We start from the raw sequence: 17,721 nt of genomic DNA, 5'->3' as shown, positions 1-17,721 counted from the left end.
TCAAAGCAAACAATGCATTACAATTTAACGTAACTAGAGATCTTAATGTTTAATAAAAATACCACAATCACAGTGAATCCTTTTGTGCTTAGAGAAAAGGGTTCTCATATTCAGTTCTTAATCAAGGACTGAAGTTACAGACTGAAGCAATTATGTTTTAGGAAAATACAAAGTTTGTTCCGTATTTGTTCAGTTGCTTCTTCTCAGAGGATTTTCTGATAGATTTTTTTTTTTTAATGAGATGTGGAAAGAAGTGTTTTTAGGTGACTTTATGTGAGGCTTATTCATTCATTTAATTAGAATTAGGGGTGCAGCCACATTTTCCCATTTGCTCTGTAGCAGTAAAAAAAAAAAAATTTTTCTCCCAAGGTCTGATAAATATATATTTTAAAATACCTCATAGACTATGTGAGTATTGTGTACATGCAAGATGTGTGTTGTTTCTGTGTGTGTGTGTGTGTGTGTGTATGTGTGTGTATTTAGGCTGATCTCTGGCTTCTGTATCTTTGCTTGGCATTACAAACAGGTAACATTGCCATATAAGACTTCAAAAAGTATTTTTTAGATTATGATGCTGAGTCAGACATTTTTCTAGCAAGTAATGTTTTATAAAACAGAATAATAAACTATTCTTCTGAAGAAACCGCTAGTAATCTTAATAATTGTTTATAATACACACTCGTACTTACTTTCAGGGAAAGGGAAGTTTCTTTGCAGTCATGATTACAATACATATTTTAGATGTGGGTTACCATATTCAGTATATTATTTAATATGATTTATAACCAAGACAAAAATGCCAAATTTTCCCACACTGAAAGATCTATTAAAAGATCTAATCCAAACCAGAATTTCCTAGGGAGTAGCAAAAAGATATCATTAAAAAAAATCCAAAATTTTATGGTCTCTATAATTTTCTTGTATGTTGCTAGAAAAGCAGTAATAGATGGAAAACTAGAGTACTTCTTTACGTAAAAATACATTTGTTATAATGATTTCATTGTATCTTACATATGTTTCATGGTAAATTAAACCACTTATTTTGTATAGACTGTGTTACTTATGGACCAAATACAGTGTCATGAAATCTGTGGGCTTGCTAGTTTTTCGGTTTTTTTTTTTTTTTGCGGTACGCGGGCCTCTCACTGTTGTGGCATCTCTCATTGCGGAGCACAGGCTCCGGACGCGCAGGCTCAGCGGCCATGGCTCACGGGCCCAGCCGCTCCACGGCATGTGGGATCTTCCCAGACCGGGGCACGAACCCGTGTCCCCTACATCGGCAGGCGGACTCTCAACCACTGCTCCACCAGGGAAGCCCTTAGCTAGTTTTTTAAGCGATACTATTTTGCTTATCTGAGGTATCTAGAGTAGTCAAACTCATAGAAATGGAATGCAGAAGGGCTGCAATGGATTGGAGAGACAGGAGGAGGAGGAGTTATTGCTTAATGGGTCCAGAGTTTCATTTCTTCGAGATGAAGAGTTCTGGAGGTGGGAGGTAGTGCTGATTGCACAACAATGTGAATGTACTTATCCGCAGACTGTACACTTAAAAACAGTTAAAATGGTAAAATTTTATGTTAAAATGGTAAATGTATCTAAGGAAAGGAAAGGAGGGGAGTTTAGGGTGAGGCATTTAGGCAAAAGTCCATCTGACTCATTCAACACAGGCTGAGAGAAAGAGAAGTCAGGAAATTTGGAGTCTTTACAGAGACAACTAGGATTAAACTTGGCTCAACTGATGACACGTTTAGCTTGGCAGGAAAGGAGTTGGTAGGATGAGAGGGTAACACTGGTGTCCCATGTCTTATACCTATAGGCTGGAGGAAGTTTGAGAGTCCTGAATGCACACTTCTGTAAACATTCTGAACAACAGTTTTTAAGCCACACCTGGGTGTGGTATTTAACTTAGTGTAGGTATCATATTTGACACTTTAACTCTTGTTTTTATTAGTCTACCTCTGTTTCTTCCCTCCCCCTGATATTCTTTAAAAGCTAGGAGAGTTCCTGGCTATCTCTCTACAAGTTTGACTTTACGATCCAGTATAAGCATGCTTTAATATTTTAATGTCATCCCACTCCTAGGACTGGTCAGCTGGCATTTATGCATGTATGTATGTACGTATTTGTTTATTTATTTTTACTTTGTCTTTTTACAAACCTTTTCCTCCATGTTTCAGTAACTTATCACTACATTAAAAAACTACCAAAAAACTTAGCAATTGAAAACAGCAACAAACAATGATTTCTTGGGCTTCCCTGGTGGTGCGGTGGTTAAGAATCCGCCTGCCAAGGCAGGGGACACGGGTTCAAGCCCTGGTCCGGGAAGATCCCACATGCCGCGGAGCAACTAAGCCCGTGCACCACAACTACTGAGCCTGCACTCTAGAGCCCGCGAGCCACAACTACTGAAGCTCGCGCGCCTAGAGCCCATGCTTCGTAGCCATGGCAATGAGAAGCCTGCACACCACAACGAAGAGGAGCCCCTGCTCGCCGCAACTAGAGAAAGCCTGCGCGCAGCAACCAAGACACAACGCAGCCAAAAATAAATTAAAAAAATAATAAATTAAAAGATACAAAAACAATGATTTCTCAAGATTCTGTGGGCTGGCTGGTTCCCATGTGGTATTGTCTGGGGTCACTCGTGCGGTGCACTCAGCAAGGAGCTTAGCTGGGACTGGACTACACAGATGACTTCACTCATCTGCTGATTCTGCGTGGCTGGATGGTATGGGTCTAACTAGGCCTTTCCTCCACTAATGCTTCTTGTTGTTTTTTAATTTTATTATTATTTTTTTGGCTGTGTTGGGTCTTCGTTGCTGTGTGTGGGCTTTCTTTAGTTGCAGTGAGCGGGGGCTACTCTTCGTTGTGGTGTGTGGGCTTCTCGTTGCAGTCACTTCTCTTGTTGTGGAGCACGGGCTCTAGGCGTGTGGGCTTCAGTAGTTGTGGCTCGCGGGCTCAGTAGTTGTGGCTCACAGGCTCTAGAGCGCAGGCTCAGTAGTTGTGGTGCACGGGCTTAGTTGCTCTGCGTTGGCCTCTCTTTCTCTCCACGTAGTTTCTTCTCGTTCAGTAGCCTGGTCTGAGTTTCTTTATGTGATGACTGGATCCTAAGAAAATGGAAGCTTCAAGGCCCAGAAGTCACACAGCAGCACTTTAGCTGCATTCTGTGGGTCAAAATAAGTCCCAGGGCCAGCCTAGTTTGCAGAGGAGGGACACAGACTCTACGTAAAAGTGGCATGAATTTACAGGAATGGGAGGAATGTTGGTGGCAGGCAGTCTACTACTCCATATACAGATAACTGATGCCAAATGAAATATTCTGCTTGAGAATGGGTCCAATTAATATTCTGAGGCTTTTCATCAAGTTTAACCTTTAGCAATATTATATAATCTTCATGTGGGAAATAGTATAGTATAAATTATAGTTTTATATAAAACCTTGTACCCATGGAAGAGAGAGTTAATTTTCTTTTTAAGTATAGACAAGAGTGAGCTTTGAGGTTTGAATTTTGGGCATGTGGGTTTGAATCTTGGCTCTGCCACATACTAGCAGCAGGATTCTGGACAACTTTCTCTTTCCGTCATGCACTTTTCTTCTCTGTATTTATAGGATTATTGTGAGGATTATATGAGTAAATAAAGTGCTTAGGAAAGAGTCTGGCGCAAAACAAATAATAATAAATATCATCTTTAAAAATATAAATTATCATTACCTATTATGTAACATAGCAACACTTCTTTGGATTAAGCCTCTTGGAGCTGCAAAGTTTTCTGTAGTCTTACTAAACGCAATCACTAATCCTGACTATTTCTCCTGCCTCCCCACCTCTTGCCAAGTAAAAAGGTAGGTGAGAAAACTGGCTGATTAACAGCTGCTCTAAAGAAGTGATTTACCAACTTTTAAACATTGCAATTCCTATGAAAAAATATAATTTACATTGTAGGCCAGGACACTGTAACCTATTCAACCACACTTAACACTGTACAAATGTGTCATGAGACAATACTTATCCTCAAGTTGTGCTGTGAACTCTGATGTTTTTTGTTCTATTCTATTTCAGTGAATCAACAACAAAATGTTGGTTGTGACCCACTATTATTAATTTCATTACCTACTGAAGGGTTCTAAGTTACATATTATGGTCATTGGATATTCAACACACTTTCAGTCCAGAAATTGTTTCAAGTGTGGTGCTATAAGAATATAGCATATGTCATTTTCATACAGGCCAATTTGGTTATGGAGCAAAAAACTTTTTTCACAAATATGGCCTGACCTCCCTAATCAAGAGGCTTCTAAATTCTTTCAGTGGGACCTGAGGAACTAGGGGAGGCATGGTGACAGTACATGTTGTATTTTGGTATCATAAGAAACAAAGTGCCTTGTTTGTTTGGAGCTAGATGGACTAGGCTGGAATTCCAACTTCACAACTTACTACTTATATGTTTGAACAAGTGATTTAAACTCAACTTTGGAGTCTTGGTTTTTTGATTTGCTAAAGCAAAATACAGATCATATTGACTTCGGTTGAGTTGTGAGCATTAAATTAGAACACATTCCCAAAGGCCCATCAAGGTCCAAGCAAAATAAGGCTCTCAGAATGCATTTATTGCTTCCTCCTCCTACCATGGAACACAAACTTCCAAATTCATAGCTATTACTTAAGTTCTGTGTTTTATATTTTTGCAGGAAAGTTAAGACTTGGTAGAAGACTATGGTTAGACCCTATTATTTCTTTAATGCAATTTAATTTCTACAACGATGTGTTGTTTCAACATTCTACCTAATAATAGTTAATGATGAGAGTTATAGTTATTAATTATTCTGGAGTATGTATCGGAATTACGAAACTATTTTGTGTTCTCAAGTTTTGGATAGTGGGACTTGGATTGACTTCTCAATTAACAGCACAATCGTGGGAAAAGGTGGGTACAGGAGAAAAACATTTCTAACTGTCGGGTTCCTAAATAAATGAAACAAAAGTGAGGTGCAAAATACAAGCACTACCTTTCTCCTTGGGTCAGACATTTGGGGTTACCAACGTTCTAGCGCTCCGACAGGTAGTATTTTCACCGTCGGTTAGTTAGCTTTTAAGGAGTCAAAAGGAACTCGCCTACGACCTTACGTTGATATGACCGTCTCGTATACCCTAGCTGGTGGACTTCTAGAATGGGACTGATTACTTTAAAATTTCTTCCTTTAAGGTGGGGATTATGGAAGTGTGGGTCAAGGCGGCGTGTGGTAGGAAGAGACGATACCTATTTGCCCTCTTCTGGGGTGCGGCCGGCCGCCGCCCCTGCGGCTCCCACGTGGCAGGTCCCGAAAGCGCAGCGCAGGCGGGGGGCGGGGCCGCAGGGCCCTCCCTCTCCGCTCTACGGCCCTTCCCTCCGGCCTGCGGGGCGACCGTTCGGTCCTCCACCGCCAGGGGGCGGGCGCGGCTTCCCGGCGGCGGGGCCCATTGGTCGCGGCGGGGAAGCGAGGGAGGCGGCCCAGCGGCTAGCTGGCTTCCTCTTGGCCACTCGCGGGGGTGAGGGGAAGCCGTAGGAACCCGGGAGGAAGCGGAGGAGCGAGCGGGAGGCGGCGGTGGCTCCTGTCGACCTCTGGCAAGACTGACCGCAGGGAGGCCGAAAAGCGGGCACGCGCGGCGGAGAGGCGGGCGGAAGGCCGGTGAGACGCACGGGGAGGCGGACGGAGCCGCGGCCGAGGGCGGGGAGGATGGAGGGAGGCTGGGGGCAGCCGGGCACCCACCTTCACCTTTATCCTCTGCTCACCCCGCGACCGCCGGTCCGGCGTGTGCCCGGGCGTACTCGGGTCGTCGTGGCGCGTCCCGCCGAGGGCAGGGCGCGGCAGGACCAGGGCACCAGAGCGTGGTTGGCCGGGGGTCCGGGCCGCCGCCCCCGCGCGCGCATCCCCAGTACGGCGGCCAGTCCGCGGAGGGCGGGGCGGCCACTGCACCTGGCGCTCCGGCCTGTGACTGGCACCTGGGGCGCGCGTCCGGCTCTGGGGCTCCCGCTCGTGTTGGAAATGGGGGCCGAGTGCTCTAAAGAGGCGGGGATGGAGTTGTAGGTTGCATTTGAACTCTGAGGAGGGCGGTCTTGGCTCACTTGTAAAGTTTTAGTGTCTTCTAAGTTGGAAGTACTTTTTATTTTTAAAACCTATGTCGGCCCATTGGCATTCGGTGTCATTGATGGATGTGCTGTTCGTTCCTTTTTTTTTTCTTTTTCTTGTTTTTTCCCCATTTGTTTGCCGCTGTCCTCACAGTTTCTACCATATGTTAAGATTTGTGACCCTAGATCTGAATGAGTGTTGGACTGACGTTGAGATTAAGATCTCCAGCTGTAATTTTTTGTGTTTTCATCATCCTCTACCTTTTGCTTTTTAAAATTTCGTGTCATACAAAACTATTTAATTGACAGAACCTTTTCTTTGTTTCTTTTTATTTGGCCTAAAAGAGTATGAATACAATGATCCTAGATATTAGATTGCTTACTAGGCACTGTGTCAAGTGCTTTCATATGCACATTTATTTCTTACAACCCATAGAGTAGGTCCGTTTGTGTATCTTTCCCAATTTTACTGAGAAATTATGAACTCCCATAGAGGTTGAGGTTGATGCTGACAGTAGATCCCAGACCCCTTGAACTCTTAACCACCTTTCAGGACTAACGGTATGCTGTCACATTTTACAATTTTACATGTAGGGAAACCTTAATGTTATTCATATAGTGCATCATTGAGTACCAAGGGATCTCCATTTAATTTAGAACATACAAGTCACTAACTCATGCCATTCAGCCAGAGATTGGCAGATTGGCAACCAGCATCCGGGTTGGTCATATCATTAACTATCTCTTTTTAAAGGCTGCCAGTCTCTTGAGTTCTCTGGCAGTTTACTAATTAAATCACAGGGTTTTTTTTTTTTTCCAGTGTACACAGGTGTGAGAAGCTTTGTTTCACAGATTCTGTGTAATGTTTTCTCAGCTCTTTAAAGACTAGCATTTCTTGATAGTAAGAAATAAAACGAGTTTCATGCAGTGATTCTCAACCTGGGGATCTCTCAGAATCACCCATAAATGAGGGTTTTTAAAAAGGATGCAGTCAGCCCCCCTGCCCCCCGCCCCGCCCCCAAATCCCCAATGGAGGGGGCTTCTGTTTAAAAGGGAGTCAAAATAAGACTGAGCACCATTGGGTTAAAGTGACTTTTTAAATAAACTTAATATATGTTACAATTAAAACAGAATTACTAACTAATCTTTTCATAATTAAAGAAGATACATTAAAAAGGGAAAAGTCACTGGAGAGAGGGTCAAAGGACAAAGAGATTGTTGAATGGTGAAAAGTAGTCCCTGTGGGGAATCATAAGAATGTTACTTTTTTTTTACCCCATATTTTAGGTCTTAAATGGGCAGTCTCAGTATTCAACAATTTTTACATTCATTTAGACATACGAGAGTGCCTATATGTGCCAGTAATTATAGGTAAGGTGGATACTGTGAATAAGGCAGCCTGGGCCCTCACAAAGCTAGTGGGTTGGCCAAAAAGTTCGTTCGGGTTTTTCCATAACATCTTATGGAACTTTAAAAGGTTTTGTGAATTTTATTCTGCTCCTAAAATAGAGCCAGCTGATGTTCTCTCAGAGGAGGAAATTGTATTCCACTGCCTCTAAATTTCCACAGTTTACCCCATCAGTATTCTTTCATTGTCTCCTTCATCGGCCTGTTTGTTTGATTCAAGCTATTTTATTACTTACATCTGCCTTATTTATAATCTAATTAATTTTCATCTGTTCATTATTTTTCTAGTCTCTGGTGAGTTTTTAAATTTCCTTTAAAAACTAAATTTAATCCACATAACATAAAATTTACCATTTTAAGTGTACAATTCAGTGACATTTAGTGCATTCGTAGTATTGTGCAGTCACTTCTGTTCTACAACGTTTTCATCACCCTAAAAGGGAACCTCATGTTCGTTAAGCAGTTACTCACCGTTCCCCAACCTTTGGCAACCACTAGTCCGCTTTCTCTGTCTACAGATTTATCTATTCTGAATATTCCATGTAAATGGAGTCAAAATAGGTGATCTTTTGTGTCTAGCTTCTTTTACTTAGCATTATGTTTTAGAGGTTCATTCATGTTGTAGCCTGTATCAGTACTTCGTTCCTTTTTATGGCTGAATAATATTCCATGTATAGACACATATTACATTTTGTTTAGTCATTCATCCATTGATGGACCCTGGTGGGTTTTTGTGTGCTAGTGAGAAAAAGTTATGTGGACGTCTGTAGCTATGAGTCTGCATTAATTTTCATCATAAGTTCTGCATGGCTCGTTTAGATAGTACCATGGTTATCAGGTGTGCTACTTGACTCTCCATACCGTTCAGCATCTGCAGTTAGTTGATCATTAAATGTGTATTGAAGGACCTGTGCTTGTATCGAAGGACCAAAAAATGAATGTTTTAATTGGTTCAGAAAGTTTTACACTAGAATCTTCTTACTACCAGTTCTTTGCAAATGGCTGCTAACTTGCACCTCCAGGGCCCTTGGGCAGACTCTGCTCCTCCATTTCTTCACATGAAAAGTTTGACTGACAGAATTATGTCTGCCCTGGTGCAGTGAAATTCTGCAGACTACTTAAAGACCGTATAAATGAAGTGAATATATAGGGGAATTCTAAAACATTCAGAATAGGAACCTGTAACATCCCATCTAATATAATGTAAAATATTATAGTTACATGAGGAGATGAAGATAGTTTACTAGTTATACTCCTGTAAATTTGTGCCTTTCGTCTCATTTTGTAGCGATTTGTGAACGAGACACTTCTTTATCCTGCATATGTTTAACTTCTTATAGTTAACATGTAGTTTTGTTTTTGCTGTTGTACTCAATAATGTCTGTTTCTCCCTCCCTTTCTTTCTTTCCATCTACCCATTCATCCATCTTTCTTTCTCCTCTTGGATGGTATAGTGTAGCATTAAAGTAGGTTACATTACAGCTGTTTAATCGACAGTTGTGGAGCTCTGAAGGAGCAGACAGAACAAAATGTCATTTTGTCTTGTTTTCTCTTTTTGGTATGTTTGTACTGTCAGTTACAGAAATCTGATCCCCATTTCATTTCTTCAACTGGATTATGACTTTTTAAGCAAAATTCTGCTTTGGTAGAGAGGAAACTGCAAGAAAATATTGGGACAGTTTTAGTTTTGCACTCTGTTGTAACCATTGCAAACAGGAGTTCTCTTTGCTCTGTTCCTCAGCACATTATTTCCAGATTTATTCACTGCCCACCTCTCCCTTCTCACCCCTGCAGGAGACCTGGCCCAGAGTCAGGTTGATTTCCATTCATTGTGAAGGAAAGAATGAAGATTCTTGTCCTGTGAATTTTTTTTTTTTTTTTTTTGCGGTACGCGGGCCTCTCGCTGCTGTGGCCTCTCCCGTTGCGGAGCACAGGCTCCGGACGCGCAGGCTCAGCGGCCATGGCTCACGGGCCCAGCCGCTCCGCGGCATGTGGGATCTTCCCGGAGCGGGGCACGAACCCGTGTCCCCTGCATCGACAGGTGGACTGTCAGCCACTGCACCACCAGGGAAGCCCTTGTCTTGTGAATTTTACCTTTGGGCTTTTTTGGCCTAGATCTGACTTACTCCCCACCACTACCCCAAACTTCTCTGTGTGTTTGGATTGGTGCACTGTTGGGCTGAAGTTCTCACATCTAAGCTGGAATGAGGATCGCCTGGGGAGTTTCGTAACCATGCAGGAGTTTTAATCCTCACTCCACGGGATTCTGGGCTCAGGAGTTTGCCTCGTAAAAAGCCCACTAGTAATTGTGGTGCCCATGGTGTGTGTTATTTTATAGTTAGGGATTCAAAGAACCAGATATGATGTTTCATTGAATCTAAGATCTTTGTAAGGTACACCATTATTTTATTATTTTTAACCACAAAAATGTGGTTTTGAGCCTCATCCTGATTTAAAACTTGTTAAAATAAGGGAAGTAGTGTTTTTCTTGGAATCAAAATACAGAGTGTTAGGTACCTGAGAAACCACAAGCTCCTCTTGTTATGGTAAAGGGTTATTACGAAGCTATGGGATAAAAGAATTATAATGTAACAATTCTTTAGACCTTTTACTTTGTAAAATTTGTTTATAATAGAGTTTAATGTGTGATGCCTGTACTTGACATAAGTTTGTAACGAAGATTATACTGATGACTTTGTTTTAAAATGCAAGGTAGCTGGATCATAGGGTGTAATGTACTCCAATTTGGCCCCATATTATTTTCATCCTACCCATTTCCAGTCTTTCACATGTTGGTATTTCAGATCAGGTAAGAAGTCTTATTTTTAAGCTTCTGTGTACTTTAGCGATTTCCATTTTGTAATCACAGTCCATTAAAATATTTACTTAATGTCACGTTGACATTATTGTGGCTTGATCATTTGATTTCTTTTTTGTCACTTATTTTCTGTTAGAGAGATCATAGCCCTCATCAGTGCCAGCTAGCCGGTTATATGCATATACACCAGCTACCTACTGTCCTATAATGAGTAGTTTTAGGATGTTGTGGTGGTAATTGGCATCAGCACCAAGTCTGGGTCAGAATAAACCTGAACGTTGCTTGCCATCTTAGATAGAAACACCATGGTGGTACATTGGGTCCTGAATGAGGGAATATCTGTAGATTAGGACAAATCTTTGCTCATCAATGAGAATCCATTGAAGAGCAACCCCTCCTGCTGTGGTGTTTCCTTAGTGACATCATTTTGGCAAACGAAATATTTTTGTCAGGAGAAACCTGCTTAACTATGTTAGATTTGGGATGGGGAAAGCTGAATACGTGTCCATTTAGTTTCTAATTACTTCAGGTATTGATATTTACAGAAAACATGGTTAAATGCCTGTTGATCAAGTGAAATATTTCAGAAATCTAATACCAAATTTCTGAAGAGGAAAGACTGTAGGTCTCTAGCAAATTCACATCACAGTGGTGGAAGGAGTTGTCCTCTGGAACTCTCTGTAGGGTGAACACTGTTGCAATAGTTCTGCTTTTAGAGGGTAGTGTGCATGTGGTCTGGCAGGCTTGATTACTTCTCCCTGCACTAGTCACTGGGGCCAAGTCAGGACAGGCAGGGCACTTGCATGATTAGCAGGGCTCTTTGCTAACTGGTTTTTAACTCGAGGGACAGGTTGGGATGACAGTTACAGTTTGTCGTGTCTCATTCTTAAGAGAATGAAGTTTTATCCAGCTGCTGCAGAACAGATGGAAGTTTTCTGAAGTGTTACTCTCTCCAGGCACTGCCAGGAGAAGCAGATAAAAACAAAGGATAGCAGATTATGCTGGGTAGACAGACTGTGGAGGAAAGCTAAGTGCACCCAGAACATTTTGCGGGGAAGGGTGGGGTGCCTTCTGGTTCATTTGTGCTTTTCCACAGTATGCTTTTAATTCTGTTTCTGAGGCCCAGTTAGATATTAATCCCTTTTTAATGTAATTTCAATGTGATGCTATTGTATTAAGAAAATAAGTGATGGTATTAGTTCAGAAAACTTATAAACCCAGGGTTAGATCATTCGTATCCCTCTCTTCTTAAGGTTTTCAATAGAACATTAACGTTTTCTTCTAAAAGATTTATTTATTGGTTCTATAGAGCCATTGTTTAGAAGTTTTTGGTCTGTTGCTCTGCAGTCTCACCTTTTTGAAGGCCACTTTGCAGGAGATTGGATACATTTACCTTTTCCTCAGTGATCTTTGGAAAAAGTGAATATATTCTTGGCATTATAGAATTATACAGATCTCCTCCTTTCTTTACCAAATACTTTGTTTTTAGCTCCTTTCCTTTTTTTTTTTAAATTTTCTTCTAGTCAAAATGTAAGATAAGTTTAAAAACCTGGGATACTTTTCTAGTTGTTATGTAGACGTCGAAAAATTTCCCTTTCACCATATAGGGTCATACTTAACACTTTTAAGTGTCTGACACATGTGTGTTAAAATGGTAGATTTTTAAAACATTCTCTAGGATTCTATATCAGAGTCTCCTACTAGAGCTAAAATACTGTTAAGGTAGTAATTGGATTTTTTTTCTGTTGCTTAACAGAAAACACCAAATTCTATTAAATTCACAATATTTATAACACAGTGATAGCAGCTCACATATCATACTGAGTGTTTGAATGTTAAGATTCTTTCAAATGAATGCAGTCTTCTCATCCTCTTCATTTCGTTATTTCAGAAATGTATCCCTCCTGGTGAAGATGTGTGCATAGTGGCATCTGGGGGAGATGGGTACTTGATAGCAGTCTGCACCTACTATAGTGACAGCTTTCTATTAAAGCAAAGATTTCTTAAAACTAAATATTTGGAATTTTAAAAATTGATCAAACATCAGGTGCACAGTTACCCGTTCCCCCTTCTCCCTTTTTAAGCCCATCACAAAAATAATCACTTTTAAAGACTTTAGAAAACAGTTAAGATCTCGTCACCATCATTTTACAGTTAATGAAATGGGATATAATAAGATTAATTTTCCCTGTTTTTTTTAATGTCTCCTGGGATCGTTTGGAAAACATTCCTAGATTTATTCCCATCTTTGCTGTAGGTGGACAGCTTCATCTCTAGGAAGGGAAGGACTTCTTTTCTCTTGAAGAGGATCCATTATATTGCTTCTCACGGAGTATATGCTTCTTCCATGAAGAGCAGTTGATTATGAAAATGTATGGTGAACACGTATAGAACACAGAATTCAGCGTTGTCTGATTTGTCCTACTTCTGTACTAGTACTTCTAAGAGGACCCATAGAAGCCTTATGGGAATTGTATAGCCCACAAATAGCCCAGCAAGAAATGTTGGAATATTAGAGCATGGTCAGGAAAGTTTTTTATTCCTCTATTTTTGAAGTTTTTAAAATTTAAGTTCATTTTTTATTCCTTTACCTCAGGTTGGCAAATTGTGACCTATAGGTCCACATGGGTCATCAACCAAGACTGGCTTTTATATTTTTAAGTGGTTGGAAAGAAAAAATCAAAAGAAGAAGAATATTTTGTAATGTGAAAATTTTATGAAATTCAAATTTCAGTGTGCATAAGTAAAGTTTTATTATAACACAACTGAGCCCATTTGTTTCCATATTGTGTATGGCTGCTTTTCAGTTAGGACTGCAGAGCAGAGTGGTTTGAATAGACACTATATGGTCTACAAAGCTAAAGCATTTACCGTCTGGCCCTTTTACAGAAAGTTGCCAACACTTGCTCTATTTTATTTACATAAATGCAGGTATTTTTTGCAAATAGTTTTCTTTAAATACCATACTTTTGTTTGTAAGCATAACATTAGAAGAACTTACCCTTGTGACTTGTAGCTGCAGTATTCTTTTGATTTCAGTATTATATCATTTTCCTCTTTAACTGATCTGGGACTGAAAATTTAGTCGCTTACATTTTGATCTTGAGAGGTGGTCTGGGTTCTCCAGAGAAATAGAACCAATAGGAGACCGTCTGTCTGTCTGTCTATCTATCTGAGATAGATAACTATCAGAAGGAATCAGCTCATGCAGTTGTGGAGGCTGAGAAGTCCCAGGGTCTGCCGTTGGCAGGCGGGAGTCCACAGGCCTGAGAGCTGGGAGAAGTCAGTGGTATAAGTTTCAGTCCAAGTCCGAAGGCAGGTGAAGACCAATGGACCAGCTTGAAGACAGTAGGCAGAAAGAGCAAATGCTGCCCTACTCAGCCTTTTTGTTCTAGTCAGGTCTCCCAATGGATTGGACAATGCTCACTCACTTGGGGAAGGCAAATTGCTTTACTCAGATGTTAATCTCATCCAATAAGACCCTCACAGACACACGCAGAATGTTTAACAAAGTACGGTATCTGGGCACCCAGTGGCCCAGTGGAGTTGACACACATAAATTAGCCATCACAGGGCCTAAATGTACTTTGAATCTATTTGCTTGCACTTTTACCTTTTTTTTTCCCCCTTAGTCCTCTTGAAAAGCCCCAGTTCATATGGATATTAGAATCGTCTGTTGATTGTCAGTTGATTCATTTAAAATTGCTGTCCAGGAGGAAAAATTTTCTTCTACCCTTCTAGGTTCCTCTGCCTGGTCTAAAAATTAAATTAACATGAAACAGATAAGCAGAAAATCAATAGTTCAATAACATGTATACATGGGGGAGACCCAGGAAAACTGAGTCCTTAAATACTATCTTCCGCTAAAGACTAAAGAGGAGGGATGTAGGGGGTAGTGGTTTGGGACTTCAAAGGGGAGGAAGGCAATTCACGTGGAGATGGAAAAGCAGATGTTTGGTAAATGTTTGCTGGGTCTTGCAGTGGCAATGGGACACCTAGAGGAATTCTAACAAACAGATTTTGCTAGGTTCCTCCCTATCTACACATGTAGTTCATACTACAGTTATCTGTGGTGATAGTTCCCTTCCTGTTACAGACCCTCTATAACTTCTTTAGGCAGCTAAGGGGGAAGGTCAAAGAGTCTTTTGGGCCTTGACTGTTTCCAGCTCAAAATAATTAACACACCAAAGAGACATTTGGGGTTGCAAATTTTGTTTCCTTACATTGCTGTTAGGCCAGCACTGAGTTAAAAGTGGATTGAATGGAGTGTATTTTTGGAGTATAATTGGTAGTATTTTCTTTTGGCTTAATTAAGTAGTCGTTTGTTAATATTAAATGTGTCAGTGAGTGTGTCTGTATACTTCATTTTCCTTTGTCCTTTCTGTCTTGGACGAGTGTTCTTTTTTTTTCTTTTTAAATAACTGCATCCTTTAAAGGCAGTAATACAGTTATTGGATTAAGAGACCACAGGAGGCAAGGCAGGTGACGTTTCTGGAAGACATGGAGTACAAAAAGGGGGCGGAGTAGAGTCATGCGACGATCATCGTAAAAATACAGTATGTTATATACATATTTGCACCATAAGCTTTCAACTCTGAAATAGTATTTACACTATTGTTAACAATCCTGGTTAGAGAACAGTTTTTCTTTCAAAGCTCGGCCTGATGGCAAATGAAAATTTTGGGTGAATTCATAGTCCCATGAAGTTCTTAGGCTGCATAGGCCAAGAGGAGGGTTCCAGCTTCTATTTCATCCATTTTAATTTCATTTTAATTTCAGTATTAAAAAAGTATTTAAATTTGCTTTTACAAAAGAAAATTCTCAAAGGAGGGAAAAAAAAAACCCAACCATGGCCACGCTGTGTATTCTTTCTTATTTTACAAACACTAAGGGCTGCAGCCCTCTGCTTCAAGGCCAACACTGGTGGCTGAAGAAAAATCTCACTAATGATTATTTAAAACAAAACAAAACAAAGCAAAAAGACACAAAGACAAACCAAACGGACCTGATCATGGCACACTGACCCTGTGGGACTGCCTCTCCCGCCCTTGCTTCTGACCCCAAACTCAACGACTATTTCTCTTCTGGGGCAGGGCGTTTGGTATTGAACCCTCTTTAACCTCCTACCCCGAGGAGGTGGGAGGGGGAACCCTTTGGCTGGGACACCGTGTTTCCTCATTATTTGCAGGAAAGAATCAGGGCCCTTAAGCCAGGTGTCTGAGGAGGTGGGATGAGGAAAAAGGCGGAGTACCGACACACAGGCCGGAGGGAGCCCTGGCTGCACAGGCCTCGCCCAGTTCTCCTCAGGCCGCGTCCACGGGGTGGGCCTCCTCTGGGGCTCTGTGGACAGGATGGGGCCTCAGCCAGGGCCCCGGGGGAGGTGGGGGTGCCTGGGCAGGCATCTCTGCTCCCTTCCCGGCTCAGCGGGATGAGAGCAGGACACAGGCTTTGGGCTCCACGCCCCCTACCCACAGTGGGGACAGAAGAGTGTTCTAACACACATGCTTAGTCATTTTGACAACCCATCAGAGCCCTAGAGTGGCTAGTTGGCAGTAGGGATTAGCAATTCCCAGAGCAATTTGCAAAAGCCAAATTGACATGGAATTTTGTCAGGAAGCTTCTCAGAGCATGGCAGGGAGCTGCTGGGAAGTGGAAGGGAAGTGGAATTGTTTATAGTATCAGCTTCTTACTTTCCCTTCACATGACCTTGGACAAATCCCTTGACCTCATCTATAATGAATGCCACAGGGCTGATGGGAAGATTACATAAAATAAGAATGTGTGTGACTTACTCTGCTGTTTGCATTATTTCCTAGTTTTTGTTAAATGGCAAGACTTTCCCGTCCTGGTGAATAATTGTTTTTATGGCTTATTTTGTTGATATAGAATGGGCCCTTCTTATTTACCTGATGTATTTCGAGTCCACTTCTCAAGGAAGGAATGAAAGTGTCACTTGACCTGTGTTTTTATCTATTGTCCTGAAGTTGATTGATTCTAGGACAATGCCTGTTTATTCAGGCCTGAATTTAACAAAACTTCATGAATCAGACCAACGTAGACAGTTGGGCTAAAGGAAATGTTTAAATTATAAGAAATTCGAAGAAATCCGGTATGTTGATCCGGGACCCTAATTCAGGTTCTCTCTTTCAATCCAGGTTACTTACTAAATTAGCGTTTATCCAGAACGGTGCTTCCTTGCTCAGGGCAGCATGATGGCCCTGCTTGCAGTGGGCTCTGATGACTGTGCACTTTACACGTTACAACCTGATCTGGCTCAGTCATTGATCTATAAAACACTGAAACTTATTGTTTTGACCTAGACTACACTGTTGGGGGGCAAAATGTATTTTACAAATGTATTTCACAAATGTGCTATTAGGGTGTTTGTTTGTTTGTTTTTAATCTGTCTTAAAAACACTCTCCTCCTACCACCCATATTCTTATTTTGGAAATGGCTTTAATTTCTATATCTCTACTTTTTAATTAATATATAAGAACAGTTATAAAATTTTCACCTGTTGCCTCTGAATTAAAGGGCTCTGAATTTTTAGCAGAGACCTTTTTCCTCCTTTTATTGCTGTGTTCATTTTCTCTGGACCTTTTCTACCTCCCCTTGGTTGTTGGAGGTTCAGTTTGAGGTATATTCCAGACTCCATTAAGGTGGTTTACTTCCCCCCCACCCCCCGTCCCCCAAGATGATTCTATGTAAAGATTTTCTTTGTTTTTAATGTCCTCCTAAGAAGACAAGTTAGGAATGATTTGGAATTAGCATATTGTAAACAGATACTCCTTGATTTGCTCTCAAATATATTCAATACTCTTTCCTTATGCCGATTTACACTCTTGAATCATTAATTTGCTTCTTAAGCAAACTAATTAAAAATGTGTCATGGCTGAGATTTGATGAGATTTTATTAAATGTTATTCTCTGAGAAATTTAATGGAAAACATGAATTTGGCTAGACCATTGTAGTTGCTTATATTGTGGTCTTACTAGTGTTAAGTTTAGAAGCAGGCTGGTTAGGCAGTCCAAACAAGGGGTAGGTACATGAGGCAGTGATTGTAATTGTACAGGTGTGACCTCCTCGGCAGGTAATGGAAACAGTGAAATAGAACATCAGGTGTCTGCTCAACTGCTTATCACTCTCCCCCCAAAAATTATCACAGGCCATGTTCACATAAGAGTGATGTTATTTTGGAGTGTTAGCTGGGAGGAAAGGCATATATGTGTGTTTTGAACATAATATTCAATCTTGCTGGAAGTCAAAAGAGGATTTATAGCTCGTTAGGGTTTTCATTTAAGAAACCAAGATTTTTTTTTTTCTGCTTTTATGTGGTAACTTGTGGATACTTCAGTATCTCTTGTTTCCTGGATACTTCAGTATCTCTTG

General features: G+C 40.9%; 1 protein-coding gene across 1 annotated transcript in view; it reads left to right on the top strand.

Moving 5' to 3' along the window:
• Positions 1-5,469: 5,469 nt before the first annotated feature.
• FAM3C (family with sequence similarity 3 member C) overlaps positions 5,470-17,721 on the top strand; it is a 48,157-nt gene continuing 35,905 nt past the window's right edge. The window contains exon 1 of the mRNA XM_029234124.1: positions 5,470-5,665. The gene's annotated coding sequence lies outside the window, so the exon portion shown is untranslated. The remainder of the gene's footprint in view (positions 5,666-17,721) is intronic.

The sequence above is a fragment of the Monodon monoceros genome, unplaced genomic scaffold (assembly GCF_005190385.1).
Source record: "Monodon monoceros isolate NGI ecotype Baffin Bay Population unplaced genomic scaffold, NGI_Narwhal_1 Super_Scaffold_2, whole genome shotgun sequence".
Lineage (NCBI taxonomy): Eukaryota > Metazoa > Chordata > Mammalia > Artiodactyla > Monodontidae > Monodon > Monodon monoceros.
This window is presented reverse-complemented; position numbering and strand designations above follow the sequence as displayed.